This window comes from Nycticebus coucang, chromosome 8 (assembly GCF_027406575.1).
Source record: "Nycticebus coucang isolate mNycCou1 chromosome 8, mNycCou1.pri, whole genome shotgun sequence".
Taxonomy (NCBI): domain Eukaryota; kingdom Metazoa; phylum Chordata; class Mammalia; order Primates; family Lorisidae; genus Nycticebus; species Nycticebus coucang.
Genome location: NC_069787.1, coordinates 40,310,494 through 40,326,719, shown reverse-complemented (window position 1 = coordinate 40,326,719; position 16,226 = coordinate 40,310,494). Strand labels below are relative to the sequence as shown.

The 16,226-nt window shown below is 40.6% G+C and overlaps 1 long non-coding RNA gene and 1 pseudogene across 3 annotated transcripts in view; one reads left to right on the top strand and one right to left on the bottom strand.

Annotated features, from left to right (window-relative positions):
• LOC128592506 (uncharacterized) overlaps positions 1–13,546 on the top strand; it is a 64,873-nt gene extending 51,327 nt beyond the window's left edge. The window contains exons 1-3 of one of the 2 annotated variants that reach the window (XR_008381900.1): positions 6,472–6,574; positions 10,189–10,258; positions 13,431–13,546. This is a non-coding gene — a long non-coding RNA (uncharacterized LOC128592506). Of the gene's footprint in view, positions 1–6,471; positions 6,575–10,188; positions 10,259–13,430 lie in introns of those variants that run through there. The other variant, XR_008381899.1, reaches the window with a different exon arrangement.
• A 601-nt stretch (positions 13,547–14,147) lies between these two features.
• Positions 14,148–15,564, bottom strand: LOC128592076 (cyclin-H-like; annotated as a pseudogene). Its single transcript, XR_008381759.1, has 2 exons — positions 15,229–15,564; positions 14,148–14,792 (listed from the first exon to the last, which is right to left on the bottom strand). The product of XR_008381759.1 is annotated as a cyclin-H-like (transcript).
• Between the last annotated feature and the right edge of the window lie 662 nt (positions 15,565–16,226).

Below are 16,226 nucleotides of genomic sequence, written 5' to 3'. Positions count from 1 at the left end.
GCCCTACCATACATTAGGTGCAATCAAGGTGCCTGGCCTGATAAAGCTCATGTTCCTCTATGGTAAAAAAGTGAACACATAAATAAAATAATTTCCAAAAGTGCTATGTGCAACAGAGAAAGTAAATCTCAAAGATGTGATCAAGTTTGCCTGCTTTTGATGGGGTGATCCAAGATAGCCTGTTTGAGGGGGTGACGTTTCAACCATGATCTTTACAGTAAAAGAAACCATCCATATGAATATCAGAGAGAAGAGATTTCCAGACTACGGCCCTGAGAAGAACCAGCCTTTTTTTTTTCCCTCGTTGGTTTGGTTTGTTTGTTTTCTTTGAGGATCCAAAAGAAAGTGAATGCAGTGCGATCCTTGAAGAGGAGGACATTGTGAACCCAAAGATGGCAGATGGGATAGGCAGGAGCCAGATCACGTGGATCCCAAGGCAGCATGTTTGGATTTTATGCTAATAGCACTGGGAAGCTGTCAAGGAGTTTGGGCCAGGGGAACATGATATGAATGAGATGATTATGCCATCAGCTTTGTAAAACCAGACTTTGGATCGTTTATAAAGTTCTTACACTTCTCTAGGTGTGATAAGTAATGGTTTAGACTAACGTGGCAGCTTTGAGGAGGGAGAGAAGTGGGCTGAGTTTCAGGATGTAAAAGTAGAACTATGATGGTTAATTTTATATGTGTTCTTGCCTGGGCCACAGTGCCAAAATAGTGAGCCAACTTCTATTCTGAATGATTCTGTGAAAGTGTTATTTTGGGGGCAAGATTTAAATTTTAGTAAGTAGACTTTGAGCAAAACAGATTACTCTCCCTGCCCAGATGTGGGTAGGCCTCATCTGATCAGTTGAAGGCCTTAATAGAGCAAAGACTGACCATCTGGAGCGAGAAGAAACTCTGGCAGCAGACTGCCTTTGGACTTGAACTGAAGTTCAGACCAGATCCGTTTTTGAGTGCTCAGTATCCAGTGTATTGTCTGGTGCAGGTCGAGGTGGCCTTGTAGTTGAGCATACTACAATCTGGCAGGTGCTCTGACCAAGCTAGAACCTTTTTGTATAGCAATTTTCTTCTGAACAGGCAGGAAGGCTGTTTTTTTTTTTTTTTTTTTTTTTTTGCCTCAAAAGGCCTATCTGTAGCAACTTCTTCTTTCTCTGCTGTCAGCCTCTATATAAAAAGTTTCTTGACTATTTATGAAGTTGGTGAAACCATGGCCATGACCCTGCTCCTTCCAAGGGCTGGGCTTTCCCACTCAGAAGGCCATTCAGAAGATTAGGTCTTAGGGTCTTTCTTGTTCATGCCTTCTCTATTCTCCAGGTTTGTGAGTCTTCTCTTGCCTTGGAGCCAGTAGAGAACAATTAATGTCTATGGATAAAAAAAAAGAAACACAGACAGACTATGCCATTAAGTCAAGTGTAGTCAAATGACTCCATGGCATTTTGTAAATAAAAAGTTGGTATGAGCACTCCATATTCACAAGAAAACAAGAGAATCATTTATGTTCACATTGCAAAGTGACAATTTTATTTAACAAAACATATTTCATTCATAAAATGTTAGTTTTAATGTTGATTTTTTCATTTTGTTCATTTTTTAATTTAAGCGTGTGCTTTATAGTTAATTCAGAGCAGTGATTATTTGTATATATCTAAATCTGTTAAATGAGTAAGCTGACATTGGCGGGGAGGGGGTCCATGAGAAAGTTTTGCCTTTTCAAAGGGGTCTTTAAATTCACCAACTCAACTAACTTCACCAACTGTTCAAAGTGGGAAATAGTTTCCAGAAGCTGAGTGGGCGGATGCCCATGAAACCACCCACTGTTTCTTGACCCCTGCCCATGAACAGTTTTCTCACAGTCACAATTAAAATACCAAATGTGTGACTTGAGTAATTAACTAGCGACCTGCAGAAGGTTTCACTTCTTATTCTGGATACACTGATATTTACTTTAGTATTTATTTTCCTTTTGATGTCATGTTCACTTTTTAATCTTTAATATCATAGTCAGGAAAAAAAGTCCTTTTAACCCCTAACAATGTAGATTAAAAATGCTATATTTCAGCTACCTCAAGAATTTTGCAAGTGTTCTGAAAATTTGACCACTTCTTTTAAAAAGCATTTCTGTGGAAATATATTTCTGAGTTCTAAATTATGGATTTATAAACTAAATCTTAAGAAAATTTTAAATGCAAAGCAGCCAATAAATAAAAGAATTTGTAAAATCTCTAAATCTTGTGCATATCCCAGGGAATAGGCTTTATAAACCATCAGAAAAGAACATCTGGCTTATAATAATTTCAGCACCAAAGAACATTCAACTATGGTTTTCATATCATAAACCAATGGTTTTCATATTTTAAACATATAAGACACTAGTTGAACTGGCTAATAATTCAGTTTTGGGGACTTGACTTTCCCAGAAATCTGCAGTTAACCCCTACCCTTTGAGTGAAACTACTGGGATTGGGGCAGCTGCGTGCTCTGGGTCAGAGTGGCGGGCCCTTCGAGATAACAGCAGCCATCATGGCTGAGCTCTTACAGTGAGGCAGATACATTAATACAACAGGACCTTAGAGACCCCTAACATAATCATTTAGTATTTTAAACATGTTACAGATGAGAAAACTAAGGTTCAGAAGAGTTGAGTCCCTTACCCACTGTTCAACAGCGAGTGGTGAACGGGGCTGGGACCTAAACCCTGTCTGACTCCCAGGCTTCTGCTCCATCAGATTACTCATCAAGTAAGCATTCATACATGGAACTTAAATCCAGTAGTCCCAACAAGGCTAACTAGCCAAATGGGCATGATGATTGCAGAGTTTTGTTCCCAAACCTTAAAGTATGGCCTGGAATGTGTGGGTATCCTCTCTGGCCTGCTGGGAACTCAAAATTTATGTTCAGTAATACCTCAATTGGTTCTGGCTTCACAGTGAGCTCATTTGCATGCACACCCCTCACCTCTGATCATCCATTGTCATTCCCGCATGACTTTTTCCAGACTTGTCCTCTGCACTCTGCTGACTTTGGAATGAGTGAGCTTGACAAAAGTCTGCATTGGAGAAGGCAAACTGCCTCCCTGTGGCTGGCTTAATGTGAGCTCTGGAGAGTGGCACTGCTAGATTCAACGCTTTGTACTGGTACTGGTACTGGTCTGAGTAATTGTTCTGTTTAGACTCTGATAAGTTAAAATCATGGATTCAGAAGTCAGAAACTGCCTTCACTCCAGGATGAAGGGCAGCTGGAGAGGGTTAGGTAGCTCTTCTAGCAGTGATGGGCTGTGTGGGCTACATGAAGAGGTAAACTGCAGTTGGTCCTGAGAGTACTTTTGTTTGAAGAGATGGAGAGGAAACCTGACCAGGCATCATTCCAGTGCTGCTGATAATCATCTTAGCTGGCCTGCCTGCAACTCACATTAAATACGATATAATAATAAGTGTGCATCTCAGGGTGCCTATCTGTAAATAAAGTGAAAACCTAACTGTGGCTCTAGCCATAAATTCTAGAGGCAAATTTAAAAATAAAAATAAAAAAACAAAACAAAACATCTAAAATTAAACCAGTGACAGGGACACATATTTGAGATTTTTTTTTTTTTTTTTTTTTTTGAGACAGAGTCTCACTTTATCACCCTCTGTAGAGTACTATGGTGTCACAGCTACAGCAACCTCCAACTCCTGGCTTAGGTGATTCTCTTGCCTCAGCCTCCTGAGTAGCTGGGACTACAGGTGCCCGCCACAATGCCCGGTTATTTTTTTGTTGCAGTTTGGCCAGGGCTGGGTTTGAACCTGCCATCCTAAATATATGGGACAGGGGCCCTATTCACTGAGCCACAGGCACTGCCCACATATTTGAGATTTTATCCCATGTTGTGATGGTTAATTTTATGTGTCAATTTGACTAGGCCATAGGGTGCCCACACTAAGCATTATCTGGGTGTGTCCCTGAGGATGTTTCCAGATGAGAATAGCATTTGAATTGGTAGAACCCTGTAAGAAGAGATTTCCTTCCTGTTGTGGATGGGTGTCACCCAAGCCATTGAGGGCTGGAATAGAACAGAAGGCAGTGGATGGAGGAACTTACTACTTTTTTCTTGAGCTGAGACACTTCATCTCATCATCTTTTATCCTTGGACTGGGATTTCCCATTGGCTCTCCTGGCTCTCCAACCATTGGACATGTATTAGACTCTATCACCTGCTTTCCTGGATCTTCAGCTTTTAGATGGTTGATTCTGTAACTTCTGTCCTCTGCAGCTGTATAAGCTGATTCCTCATAATAAGTCTCTAAATGTATCTTTCTATAGCTGTTTATCTATTTTCTATACCTATATATCTCTATTTCTATTTTTTCTATTGCCTCTGTTCTCTGGAGAACCCTGCCCTGTGAGTGGAATCTGCAGGTGGCTGGCATGTTTGCATGGTCATGTTTTTAGCCAGTGATAGTCAGTCTGAGGAACAGTGAGGTTCTGAAGGGAAGAGTTGTAGAAGCAGGGAGGGAAGGTAAATGACTGATTTGTTTGTTGTGAGTTAAGTGCTATAATAATGCAGTGTTTAACCTATAGCTCTAATGGTATTTAAACCAAGACAAGACAAAAACTATCACACAGCATTTCTTCATATTTTTAACGTTAAGTTGAAGAAGAGAAAGTGGTATGCTAAGTAGTATATTGAGCAATGTTCCCAAACACTCTCCAAGAATTATACATTTTTAGTAATATCATGAATTTAACAGTATTTGATTAAAGAACCTAGGAAATTTATGACACCATATTTTTCTCCACTCTCAACAGCAGGTTAGTTATTCAATTATGGAATAAATTCACGGGAGAAAAGATACCTCCTAAGTTTCAGATAAATCTGGTTAACCTTCAAGTTGGATTTGCAAAGTCCAGTTCCACTTGATTTTCTTCCTTTTCTGTATCAGTTATGTAATTCATCTGCTGGATTTCCCTTTGTCTTCTGACCTGCTTACAGTTGCCCCTCCTATTTTCTAATAATGTGTTCCAATTCATCAGCACCTTTCCTTTGAGCTATGACAGTATGCTTGGTGTGGTGAACCACACCTTCCCAAGGGTCTTGTTGAGGAGGAAAATCAGACATGACTAAGTGCAATGACAGTAATACATGGGTTTCTGTGCTGAGCACTCTCATGAAGGTTTAACAGGCAACAGAGCATCTGAGGTTGCCAGAGAAATCTCAGTTCATTAGCCTTACTGTGCTGCATTTTCCTCAGTTTCTTCTTATCCTAATAACTACAATTTATTCTTTGCTGGGGAAATGACAATAGTCTCGCATCTTCTTTCATAAAGCCTACCCTGATCACCTAATACCTTGCAGTTTAATGTGCGGTCTGAAAATCTGCAAAAACATTATCACTTGGAAGCTTGTTAGAAATGCAGCATCTCGGGCCTTATCCCAGAGCTACTATCCCAGAATCTGAATTTTTTTTTTTTTTTTTTTGGCTGGGGCTGGGCTTGAACCCGCCACCTCCGGCATATGGGACCGGCGCCCTACCCGTTGAGCCACAGGCGCCGCCCCAGAATCTGAATTTTAACAATCATCAGGTAATCTATATGCATGTGAAATTTCAACAAGCTTCTCTACCTGTTATAGACTCTCCAAGTTCTGACAAACTTGCAGAGATGGAAGAAAGAGGTTAAAATTAACTGAACTATAAAACTTTATACTTGCCTATGCCCTGAGACTATTGCATGAGTTAATTTTGTTAGAAGAATTGACTAGGCAATGTTACCCTAAGAAGTCATTACTAATCCGCCAACACTTTTCTTAATTTCTCATGGCCTTCACTAGCTAAGTGCCGATAGTAATCTCAGGAGCCAGGTGAGTAACAGTACACTTGGTGTGAAATGGAAGGGTCAGACCTATTACTCCTCAGGATGAAAATAGAAGCCAACCCTGTTTGCAGACATGGAGAAAAAGGGCAAGTGGATCAAAGGGCAGATAGGAGATGTGCCTCAGGTCATTTCTTAGACATATCAGCGAGCAAATACAATACAACTTCTGTAAGTTTACCACACAAAGCACTGTAACAAACTGGTCAACATACGCAGGTGGTCAACATAAGGAATGAGGCCTGCTGTTCTGATATGTTCATGTGGTACATATCTGGTCTATGAATATTAGGTCAACTTGAAGAGGTGGTCAATGGAGGGAGGTGGTCAACTATTGAGCTTTCACTGTAATTTTGTTATTGTTGATGAGATTTTTTCTCCTCTCCACTCTTCCTCTTATCTCAAATCAACATATACTTTTTGAGCACTACTGTATGCCACATGCTGGTGTTGCAAATACAAAGGATGTGGCCTCGAGCTCTGTAGCACCTCCACCAAGGCAGTAAATATTTTGCTCACAACTTTATTACACACAATATGAAAATGAAGACTGCTATGAACTCATGCCTGGTCTTTCCACCATGTTCTTTCTTCTTTTTTCTAAATGTTTCTCTTCCTTTCAGATGGTGCTGGTGGGCCTGTTGATTATGTGGTCCTACCTGCCCCAAGACCCAGGATGATGAGTCTGAACTCAATCCTCTTGGACAGAGTGCCTGATCTAGAGGTGGGCTTCATACCTGAGCAGAGCCAATCGACATCGTTATCAAGATTGATAAGGACTCTGAGGGAATGAATTGAACATCCTCTCTTTTTTTGTCTCTTGGGATCATGACTTAGAAGACCATATAAGTCTGAAGTTGTTGTGTCCATGTGGAGAAACCTCTATTAATCTAAAGTCAAGTAAAGGGAAGCAGAACTAAAAGTTGGATACAGAATTCGGTGCATGAAGATTTTCTCCCCCTTCTCATGGCTGAGTCAATAGAGTCTGATTTTTGCTCTGTTTTTTTTTTTTTTTTTGTTGTTGTTGTTGTTGTTCTTGATTTGCTTAGGTTAGTTGCAGTTAGGTTTAATTCATGAGCCAGTGTTGAATGGAGACCCCACCTGAAAGGGCAGGAATCCATGGGACTGGGAAAATATCATGCTGCCCATCTAAACATGTAGCACAGTGCTGGCTGGGCAGGTGTGGTGGGGCAATCAATGTGCTGCTGATTGAGCCCTGCATGTTCCCTCCTGGGAATCAGCTGATGGAAGGATTCTGGGGCACAGAGGGAGACAGACAAAAGTTCATTCTCAGATCAGCCATTTTCTAGGTGTGTGGCCCTGGAGACACCTTGCACACACCTAGAAAATTTATATAATAATGCCTACCTCATAGTGTGGTTGTGAGGATTCAATTAAATAACATAAAGCCCCACCCAATTCTAACACATACAGACTCAATGTTTAGTTCCCAAGTCCTTCATAAAGGATTCAAGGCAGTTTATGATGAGAACACCCTCCATAACAGGATGGAAACATACAGACACTTGAAGATTAGAGAAGAGGATTAAAAAAAATAAGGTGTAAGAATCTATAATATTGTTATAACTGTTTTGAGTTTGCTTTTGAGCCTCCTGACAGTCAAAGAAAAAAAAGAGAGAAATAGTTATATAATTCTGAATGAATTGAACATAATTCAAAATGAAACGAACATATGTAAAAAAAAAAGAAATGACAGCATGTAATGAGGAATTTCTAAAGTGGCCTTCAAATAGGAGAGTCACTGGTGGTGCAGTAGACAACATCTTTACACAGATCAACCGCTGACAATGTGTATCTTATTTCTTTAAGTATCCTTTGATGAAAACCAAAGATGTAATGTTAACATCCATCCCAGGAAAGTAGATTCTATGGACCAGGTAGGTGGGCAAATGGAATTTAAAGGGACTAGGTAGGGAGGCTTCTCAAAGGCTACCATTGATTATCACTAATAGTTGAAGAGAATAAATGTTTACTATTTAAATCATTGAACCCTTGTGTTATAGGTTCAAGACTCATGACAATTTTTAATTGTACTCTCCACTAGATCTTCCCCCCATCTTTTGGTTAAACTGAGGCTTAGGAAGGTATCCCATGTTTACCCTGAGGGTCTGCACACCCCTGGTGCACTGTCACATATCAGATATGTCTGTAGTGGGAAATTTTCTAATGTTTTCTCATAGTCTGCATACTGGACCTCCCCGGGGTTCCTCCTTGCAGCCTATTTAAGGAAACCTCATGTCATTATTATTGAAGAGCCACAGGGGCTTTAAAATGTTTAGTGCAAATTCTTCTGGATTTTAAAATGACATACCTATGTGTCTTTTAGACCATGGAGGATTTAATTATTTAGAAAATGGCAGTGAATTTCTCTGGCTTGCCCCAACCAGCTAGGAAGCAAAGATACGTACTCAAGCCTCTCCTGCACAGGGCTCAGCTCTGCCTCTGGGTGCGAGTGATACCCGTACTGGGGAAGATCAGCCCCAGGGTTGTCTCTCACTCCAGAAAAATGGTGCACTACGTTTGTTATCAGATGCCTCTGACTTCAGTGATTTCGAACAGAACTCCCTTATTCTCCGGAAAATTGGCTGTCTCAGCCACACTTTCCTCCAGCAGAGGAGCACTTCTCATGGAATTACATGATTATTTTGATATCCTCATGAATGATTTGGCTTTGAAAGGTGAGTTAAAGTAGGGAGTCAGCAGAAACCATGTAGGCATAGAGAAAAGGACACTGATGTGGCGATAACAGCTGGAGAACAGGCAGGAAAATCGGAAAGGTAGGATGAATAACTACGGTGGGGACAAAAAAGTAGCAAAACAGGAGTGGGTTTTTTACCAGTCACCAGCTCTGTAAAAACAAAAACAAAAACAAAATTTCTCCATGTTGGCTCAGTGTTCCTTCTCTCTAATCTGTAAGTAGAGTTTCTACTCTGCTGATAATTCGTGATGCAGAACTTGGGGGTTGACTTTGTGTGTGAGTATAACAAACAAACACTCAAATACAAGTGTATAGATACCCACCCCTGTGTACACATGCCGAGTATGTGTGTGTGTCTGTACATATGCAAAGATGTGTACAATGTACATACACATATGTGTTTATGTGTAAGTACAGCTATGTCTGTATGTCTTGTGGGTCATGTAACCTAGAGATTAGAGAGAATTTCTGGTGGAAAGATTAGAGTAAAGGATTTACAGAGATTCTGGAGTAGTTGTCAGGTTTGTGAATTGGAGAGTAAAAGAAAGAGAATTGTAAGAATTATTCTGCGCTGTAAATTAGGGTTCCCTTAATGTTCTCTGCTGGATGCAGGACTGAAACTTATCAGGTGCTTTGGTTGATGGGCCTGTGTCTCTCCAACTTTGATGTAGTGCTCAGAGTGAATCACAGGGGACCCCACCTTGCATTTGGTTTATGCAAAGCTGGCTTACCTCCCCTCTTCCCCTAGCACACACCCCCTTCCCAAGAATGCTGGATACATTTTACTTCATTGATGAGTACGATTGGTGGGTAGGAGATAAGGAAAAGGGAAAATTCTTTTTAGAACTAAACAAGTTGAAGTTGGTTTCTTTAAAAAACAAATTGTTTGATTGTCATTTCCAAGGATCCAATCAAATGGAGATGCCATTAAAGAGAAAGAGCCCAACAGCTCCTTGGTTGTTGGGATTCATGAGAATATTTTCCCTCCAGCCAATATCCCCCTTTCAAAGAAATGGATTGTGAAACTAAACATTTGTGTGGAAAGTAGGCTAGAAGGATCTAAATATGGACATATTTTTTGATGGGTTGTCCTTTAGGTTTTGTCTGATTTAACTGTAGCCCATAAAAAAAAGCAATGTGCTTTTGCATGTGTATGCACATTTATAGCATTTACTCAGCATCCCACACCTAATATTTCACTCCCAGCATGACATTGCTCTCTAAAAGCAAGCCTACGATCTGCTCATAGACCTGAGCACTGAACATTTTGTTGAGTCACTGAGCTAGACTTGATAGACCGTCGAGAATTATTTATAAGGGAACTCAATGGTCCATTAGAAATTATGGTGCCTTCTTGTTTATAGTAGACTACTTCAAATCAGAAGAAAATTGCTATGGATCAATTTATCTTTAGCCTTCTCTCAAAAAGAAGCTATGCATTATAAGTTTTGTATTTGCTTAAATGAAAGTTTGTTTTGTAAGAACATAATATGAATATTCAACAAACTGGGAAATAAAAATATTGAACGAGTTCCTTCTTTGTGTCATGGAAAGAAAAAATAAACTGTGTTTATGTAAGTTCAATCCTAAATAATTGACTGTTTCTCTGAATTTTCCAGATAATAACAGTTTATATAGCAACAGGCAGAAGAAGCCCAATTGAGGGATACATGACTCTGTCTAACAAAGGTGAGAAATCACTCTGTCAAGTAAGAGAGAGGAATGAAATTAAACAGGTATCAAAATTACATACTCCCTGGAAGAGTGCTTTCTCTAGCAAGTTAACTACCATTCAGGGAGTATGAAAGTGAACCGTTTGTAATTTTATCTTGTCACCAGGTAACTGCAGGTGTAGTCACATACTAATAGCGACACAGGGATCTGGCTGTTGTGCACTCAGGAAGCCCACCTAACAGCTCTCTGGGTTCCTCAGGAGTGAACGAAGGTCCCCTCCTAGTTCTTAGATCACCAGTAGAATCTGATGAACTGCTGTGTAAGAGAGGAGAAGTTTTTATATCCTTTAGTGTCAATTACAAAAAAAAAAAAAAAAAAAAAACCCTGTGAAATATAGTGGCCTATAATAAAAGTTACATTTGGTCTTTGGCACTGGTTCTTGGTACAAAGCTCCTAACCCCCTTGAAATTTTCTGAGGGGTAGGAATGTCTTGTTATTCATGGTGAGCACTTTACAAATACACCTGAGTTTATGCTAATGAGATGATTCTTCATGGTTTCCCCCAGATAACTTCAGAATGGAGGTACGGGGGCTGGTTGCCGGAGGAACCAATTGTGTGATTAGAGGGTGGGCAATTTGAGTATCCATTTCCCCTGTGTCCAAGAAAGTGAGAAGGGCTAGAGATTGAGTTTAGTCACTGAGGGTCAGTGATTTAATTGGTCATGTCTGCACAATGAAACCTTCTTAAAAGCCCCTAAACAATGGGGTTTGAGAACTTCTGGGTTGGTAACATGTCAATGTATTGGGAGAGTGGAGAGTGCCCAGAGAGCATGGGAGCATCACCCTCCCCTCAACACCTTGCCCTGTGCATCATCTCCACTGGGCTGCTGAGCAGTACCTTGTACTATAAATCATAGTAAAGAAAGCACTTTCCTGAGTTCTGTGAGTTATTTTAGGGAATTTGCAGTTGGCTAAGTAGAAATGTGGGTAGTCTGGACATCCTATTTGCAGTTGGCATCTGGAGTGGGGACAGTCTGGTGGGACTGAGCCTTTAACCTGTGAGCCTTGTGCTAACCCCAGACACTTAGCATTAGAATTGAATTATTGGACAACCAACTGGTGTAGGAGAATTGGTTGGTGTCATAAAAACACCCCACACATGGTGAAACCTAGGAAAAACTTTCAGGTAGTAAAGTACTACCTATAATTAGAGTCCACGGCTGGCTTGATGGATAACAAAGGCCCCTGCTGTGTGGCTGTTGCAGAGAAATGCCAAGCCAAAGGCTGCCCTAAAGCTACCCAAACTCCTCCCCTTCTGCCTCACGTAAGGAAGCTTATTATATGTCTTTTATAGGGACAATCTACAACTCTGTTTGAAGGCAAGTCAGAATATTCTGCACTCTAATCAATATTAGAGACCAATGATTTGAGGCATACTTAACAATCTGCTGGGATCCACTTTTCAAGATGGAGAGAAATCATTCCTTATGAAAATTGTGTGAGATGCCTCCCAATTTAAGCTTCCAGATTTCAGACCCAATGCTTTCATTTGAAATTTGGGAGAGTAAAGATGCACATGAGTTGCCAGTTAGATGGACGACGACCATAGATGTTCATATTGATGAATGGAAACCTTTGAGAGGTGTTGTGGCTCCATCTTTCTGTTTTACAAATGTTGAGCAAGAAGCTGAGCTCATGAGTGACCTCCCCAAAGTGCTCTGTGAATAAAAGGATGGGTAAGGCCTCTAACCTGATGGCCTGAGTGTCATGCTGGATCCTGTAATCAATCTTTGCGTTGACATCACTGCATTGGGCCCTGAAGTGAGCGTCTAGTGGCCAGATCCTGTGCTATATTAAAACTGATTTAAATACCTTTATCATGACCCAAACAAATCTGTCATATGGTTGGGGTGATACCTAGATGCTCTTTCAGAAAGCTGCATGTAAGTGGTTTGTCTAAACCTACATCAACTCTAGAGTTGTCACATATCTGAGGTGGAAATGGTTTGTTTTTATTGTAGTTTCTAAAAATTGAGATCAGAATGGGATAATGAAATGCATCTGTAAATAAGGAAAAATAATTTCCTCAGACTTGTAATGATCAGATGATACATATGTATACATATGTATGTAGACCTTTGAATAATACTTGAGCCATTGGTGCTCAAGTATTATTTTTCCTGAAACTTTCCCAATTTCCACCTCAATACCTCTACCCCACCTCCCTATGTTCCTTTGCCACTTGACATAACCCAGCCAAGAATCAGGAACAAGGACGTGGTATTAAGGAGATGACTTCAGTCCTGACTCCAAAGAAGTTTTTTACCTCCTACAATCCTCAGTTCTGTGTTCAAAGTTGTCAGAGAGCATTGGACACTTTCTAACAATGAATAAGTCCATCACTTTTAATATCTAGGTGGGGCTGGGCATGGTATGACCAACAATATTTAAAGAGATATTCCATAGGTCATTCTCCATGAACATTGTAGTTATGGCTTCAGGAGCTATATCAGGTTGTTTCAGATTCCAGTACAGCCAGTGCTCTGGCTCTTAGTGGCTCCTGCATGCATGAGGTGCCACCAGAACCACCTCCTTTGCAAGGCACCTTCACAGGCAGATCTACCCTCTCCCCAGGGGGGGCCGCTGCATTCAAGCTGGTTTGGGTAGGGTGAGGGCAGCTAGGAGAGGGGGAACCAAATCAACTCTTTGGATCCATTTCTAGTGACTCCAGACCCCTCACATTCCATCTAGAGCACTGTTCTTCAAACTTCTTTTTATTGTGACACCTAGTTTTATAAATCATATCATTGCTACATGTGGTAACATTTTAAAAATTAGTATCAATATCACTTAAGTAATCTTAAGTGACTATAAGGACAAATAATAAATTAAATACTCCTAAAAAAAGTCAGAATTCTATGCTGACTATGACCTAGTGAATTGATTCCATGACGTGTGCAGTGTGTTGTGACCTACAGTTCGAAGGCTGCTGCTGAGTGTCCAAAAATCTCCAGGGGCAGCTCGTCCTTCCTTAGGAACGGTACAGTGGGCTTCAGTCTCTCCAGATCATTTTTGCATTTGTGCTTTGTTCTCTCCCAGGAGGAGTTTAAAGTAAGTCAGCTGATGTAGAGTGTGGCAGGAAAGCATCTCTGAAGGTGTTGCTCACCTTTTCTCCATTCCTTCACAGGCCTGGGTGCCCGGAGCTTTCTTCATTCATCTGGCAAGAAGCAATGACTTATCTCTCCTCAACAAAGGATTACACATGTTCCCCCACTCACAATAACCCAATAAATTCATCATCAGATGAAAATATTGTAAGTTAACGGGACTAAAGTTGAGTCTGCTGAATGTGAATTGTTTTTGCACCAAAGTCGAAAAGTCTTAATTTGAACCATCTTAAGTGTGTATTTGTATCTATAACTTTTGCCGACACCCTAACATAAACTTCACCTACTTTACCTTCAGGAGAGAGAGTGTCTTTCACTTTCAGTGGACAGCATTCATTCCTTCTTTTATTTATTTATTTATTTATTTATGTATTTATTTTTGAGAGACAGTCTCACTTTATAGCCCTCCGTAGAGTACTGTGGCATCACACAGCTCACAGCAACCTCCAACTCCTGGGCTTCAGCCATTCTCTTGCCTCAGCCTCCCAGGTAGCTGGGATTACAGGCGCCCGTCACAATGCCCAGCTATTTTTTGGTTGCAGTTCAGCCGGGGCTGGGTTTGAACCCACCACTCTTGGTAATATGGAGCCGGCGCCTTACTGACTGAGCCACAGGCGCCACCCCTTTTATTTATTTATTTTTTTATTTTGAAGATCTTTTATTTTACATAAAGTTACTATAAAAGAAAAAAAATTAAATAACACATAGAAAAGTTTAACATATTTTGATGTTTTCCCATTATAATTTTCAAATAAAGTGAAGTGTCCAATACTCTTCCTACTCTTGATCAGCATTGACAATTCAACTTCAAATGGTTAAGGGGAATCTACCAGGTCATCGTCAGTCCATTCTTCCTCCTCGTGTTTGGATTTCTTTGAGACATCATCATCATCTTCATAGCCTTTCCTCTTCTTCGTAGTTACATGAAGTGCAAGCTCAACAGAATTGCAGTGCTCTAACTTCTGTTTCAGAACAGCGACTTCTTCAGATCTGGGTGGTTCATACTCCTTCACTAAGTTTCTCAGGCTTTTCGTTATATCCATTCTCTCTTAACATCAGACTCTCTGATAAATTACTTTCCATAGTAATTCCAGCCCTAGAGGCACTAGATAAAATGGCAGTGAGGGCAATTTGGGAAGGTGTGTATAAAAGGTATGCATCTGTCAAGGCAATTCTATTAAGAAAGTCATCAGCTGTTTTCCTCAAAATCTCTGGATTCTCCAACATGGGATAGCAAGTCTTTAAATCGATGAGGAAGCCCTCAAATGGTCTGTAAGTATTATGGACAATAAGGTGGAAATTAAGTTGCTGGGTAAGTAGCAGTTCATATTCCAAAATCTGTTCAAGTGCCTTCTCCTGTCCAAGAGGACTCTCCCAAAGGACTCTCTGAATTGTATTCAATGTTTCTAGTCCTCAATTTGTTGGAAACCTTCGGGAGAGTCCTCTTGGACAGGAGAATACTATTCAGCTATTAAAAAAAAATGAAGACTTTACATCCTTCGTATTAACCTGGATGGAAGTGGAAGACATTATTCTTAGTAAAACATCACAAGAATGGAGAAGCATGAATCCTATGTACTCAATTTTGATATGAGGATAATTAATGACAATTAAGGTCGGGGGGGGGGGAAGGAAAAGCAGAGAGAGGGAAGGAGGGAGGGGGGTGGGGCTTGGTGTGTGCCACACCTTCTGGGGGCAAGACATGATTGCAAGAGGGACTTTACCTAACAAATGCAACAAGTGTACTCTGGCTTATTGTACCCTCAATGAATCCCCAACAATAAAAAAAAAAAAAGTAAAAAAAAATGGTTATAAAGCCTTGAGGTAAAAAAAAAAAAGAAACATTGAATTCATCTACTTTGCAGGCCAAAAATGCACAAGTGAGCCACAACAGACCTTGGCATTGCTGGCTTGAACACAGAACAGAATTCCAATAATCTTTTCTCATAGTATTTGCAGAGTGTCATTTCTTCATGAGGCTCAAGGAAGACTGGATCATTTGGAAGAACCTTCCCATTCGCCACCGCCTTGTATTTGAATTTGCGGTTGGCATTGGCCCACAATCGTGCCAAATGCTCCTCACTAGAGAAAGTCCAGTGCTGCTTCTGGCTACTGTTGTGGTACACTGTGGAATGTGAGGCCAGGAACAGAGAGCCTACAAATAAAGACCCTCCCCATCATTCCTTCTTTTAAAAAATATTTCTAGAGATTTTGTGGTCATCTGGACTAATGCAGAGTGGCAGGAGGGGACCCAATGACACTTGTTTGATTCCTCCCTATCCCTCTCCTGGCTTCCTTGCACAGGGTGTAAATAAAGTTGGGGAAAGAACCAAGCCAGAATTGTCTTAGTTCATCTTATTCTGATCAAAAGCAGAGTGTGTCTGGGAACCATTTGAATGTGAAAAATCTTCCTACTGAAGACAAAATAGAGATTGGATGAGAGAAAATCGCTAGGGGTGAAAAAGCACCAGAAAGTTTTGAAAAGTTGTCGAGTTTCAGCCTGCTATAGTTCCCTACCCTACATTCTTGAAAGACTCTGAAAACTTCAAATAGTGCCCTTTGACTGTACAATGCTACACAGCGGCAGTGGCCCCGTGTTGAAACTATAAAGCAAATAAGACGGTTAAAAAACATTTCCCTGACTTCTTTGCATTCCCCACTTCTAATGTATGTTTCCCTTTTACCTGTAATTCTTCCGTTTTCGTTGTGACCTTTCATCTTGTTCTTCGTGTTCTTCCCCCAATGTAATTGCTTCCCCATCTCACCTCTCTCTGGCTGCTGGAAAATGATCCGGGCTGCTTGCTCGTGTATTCCTT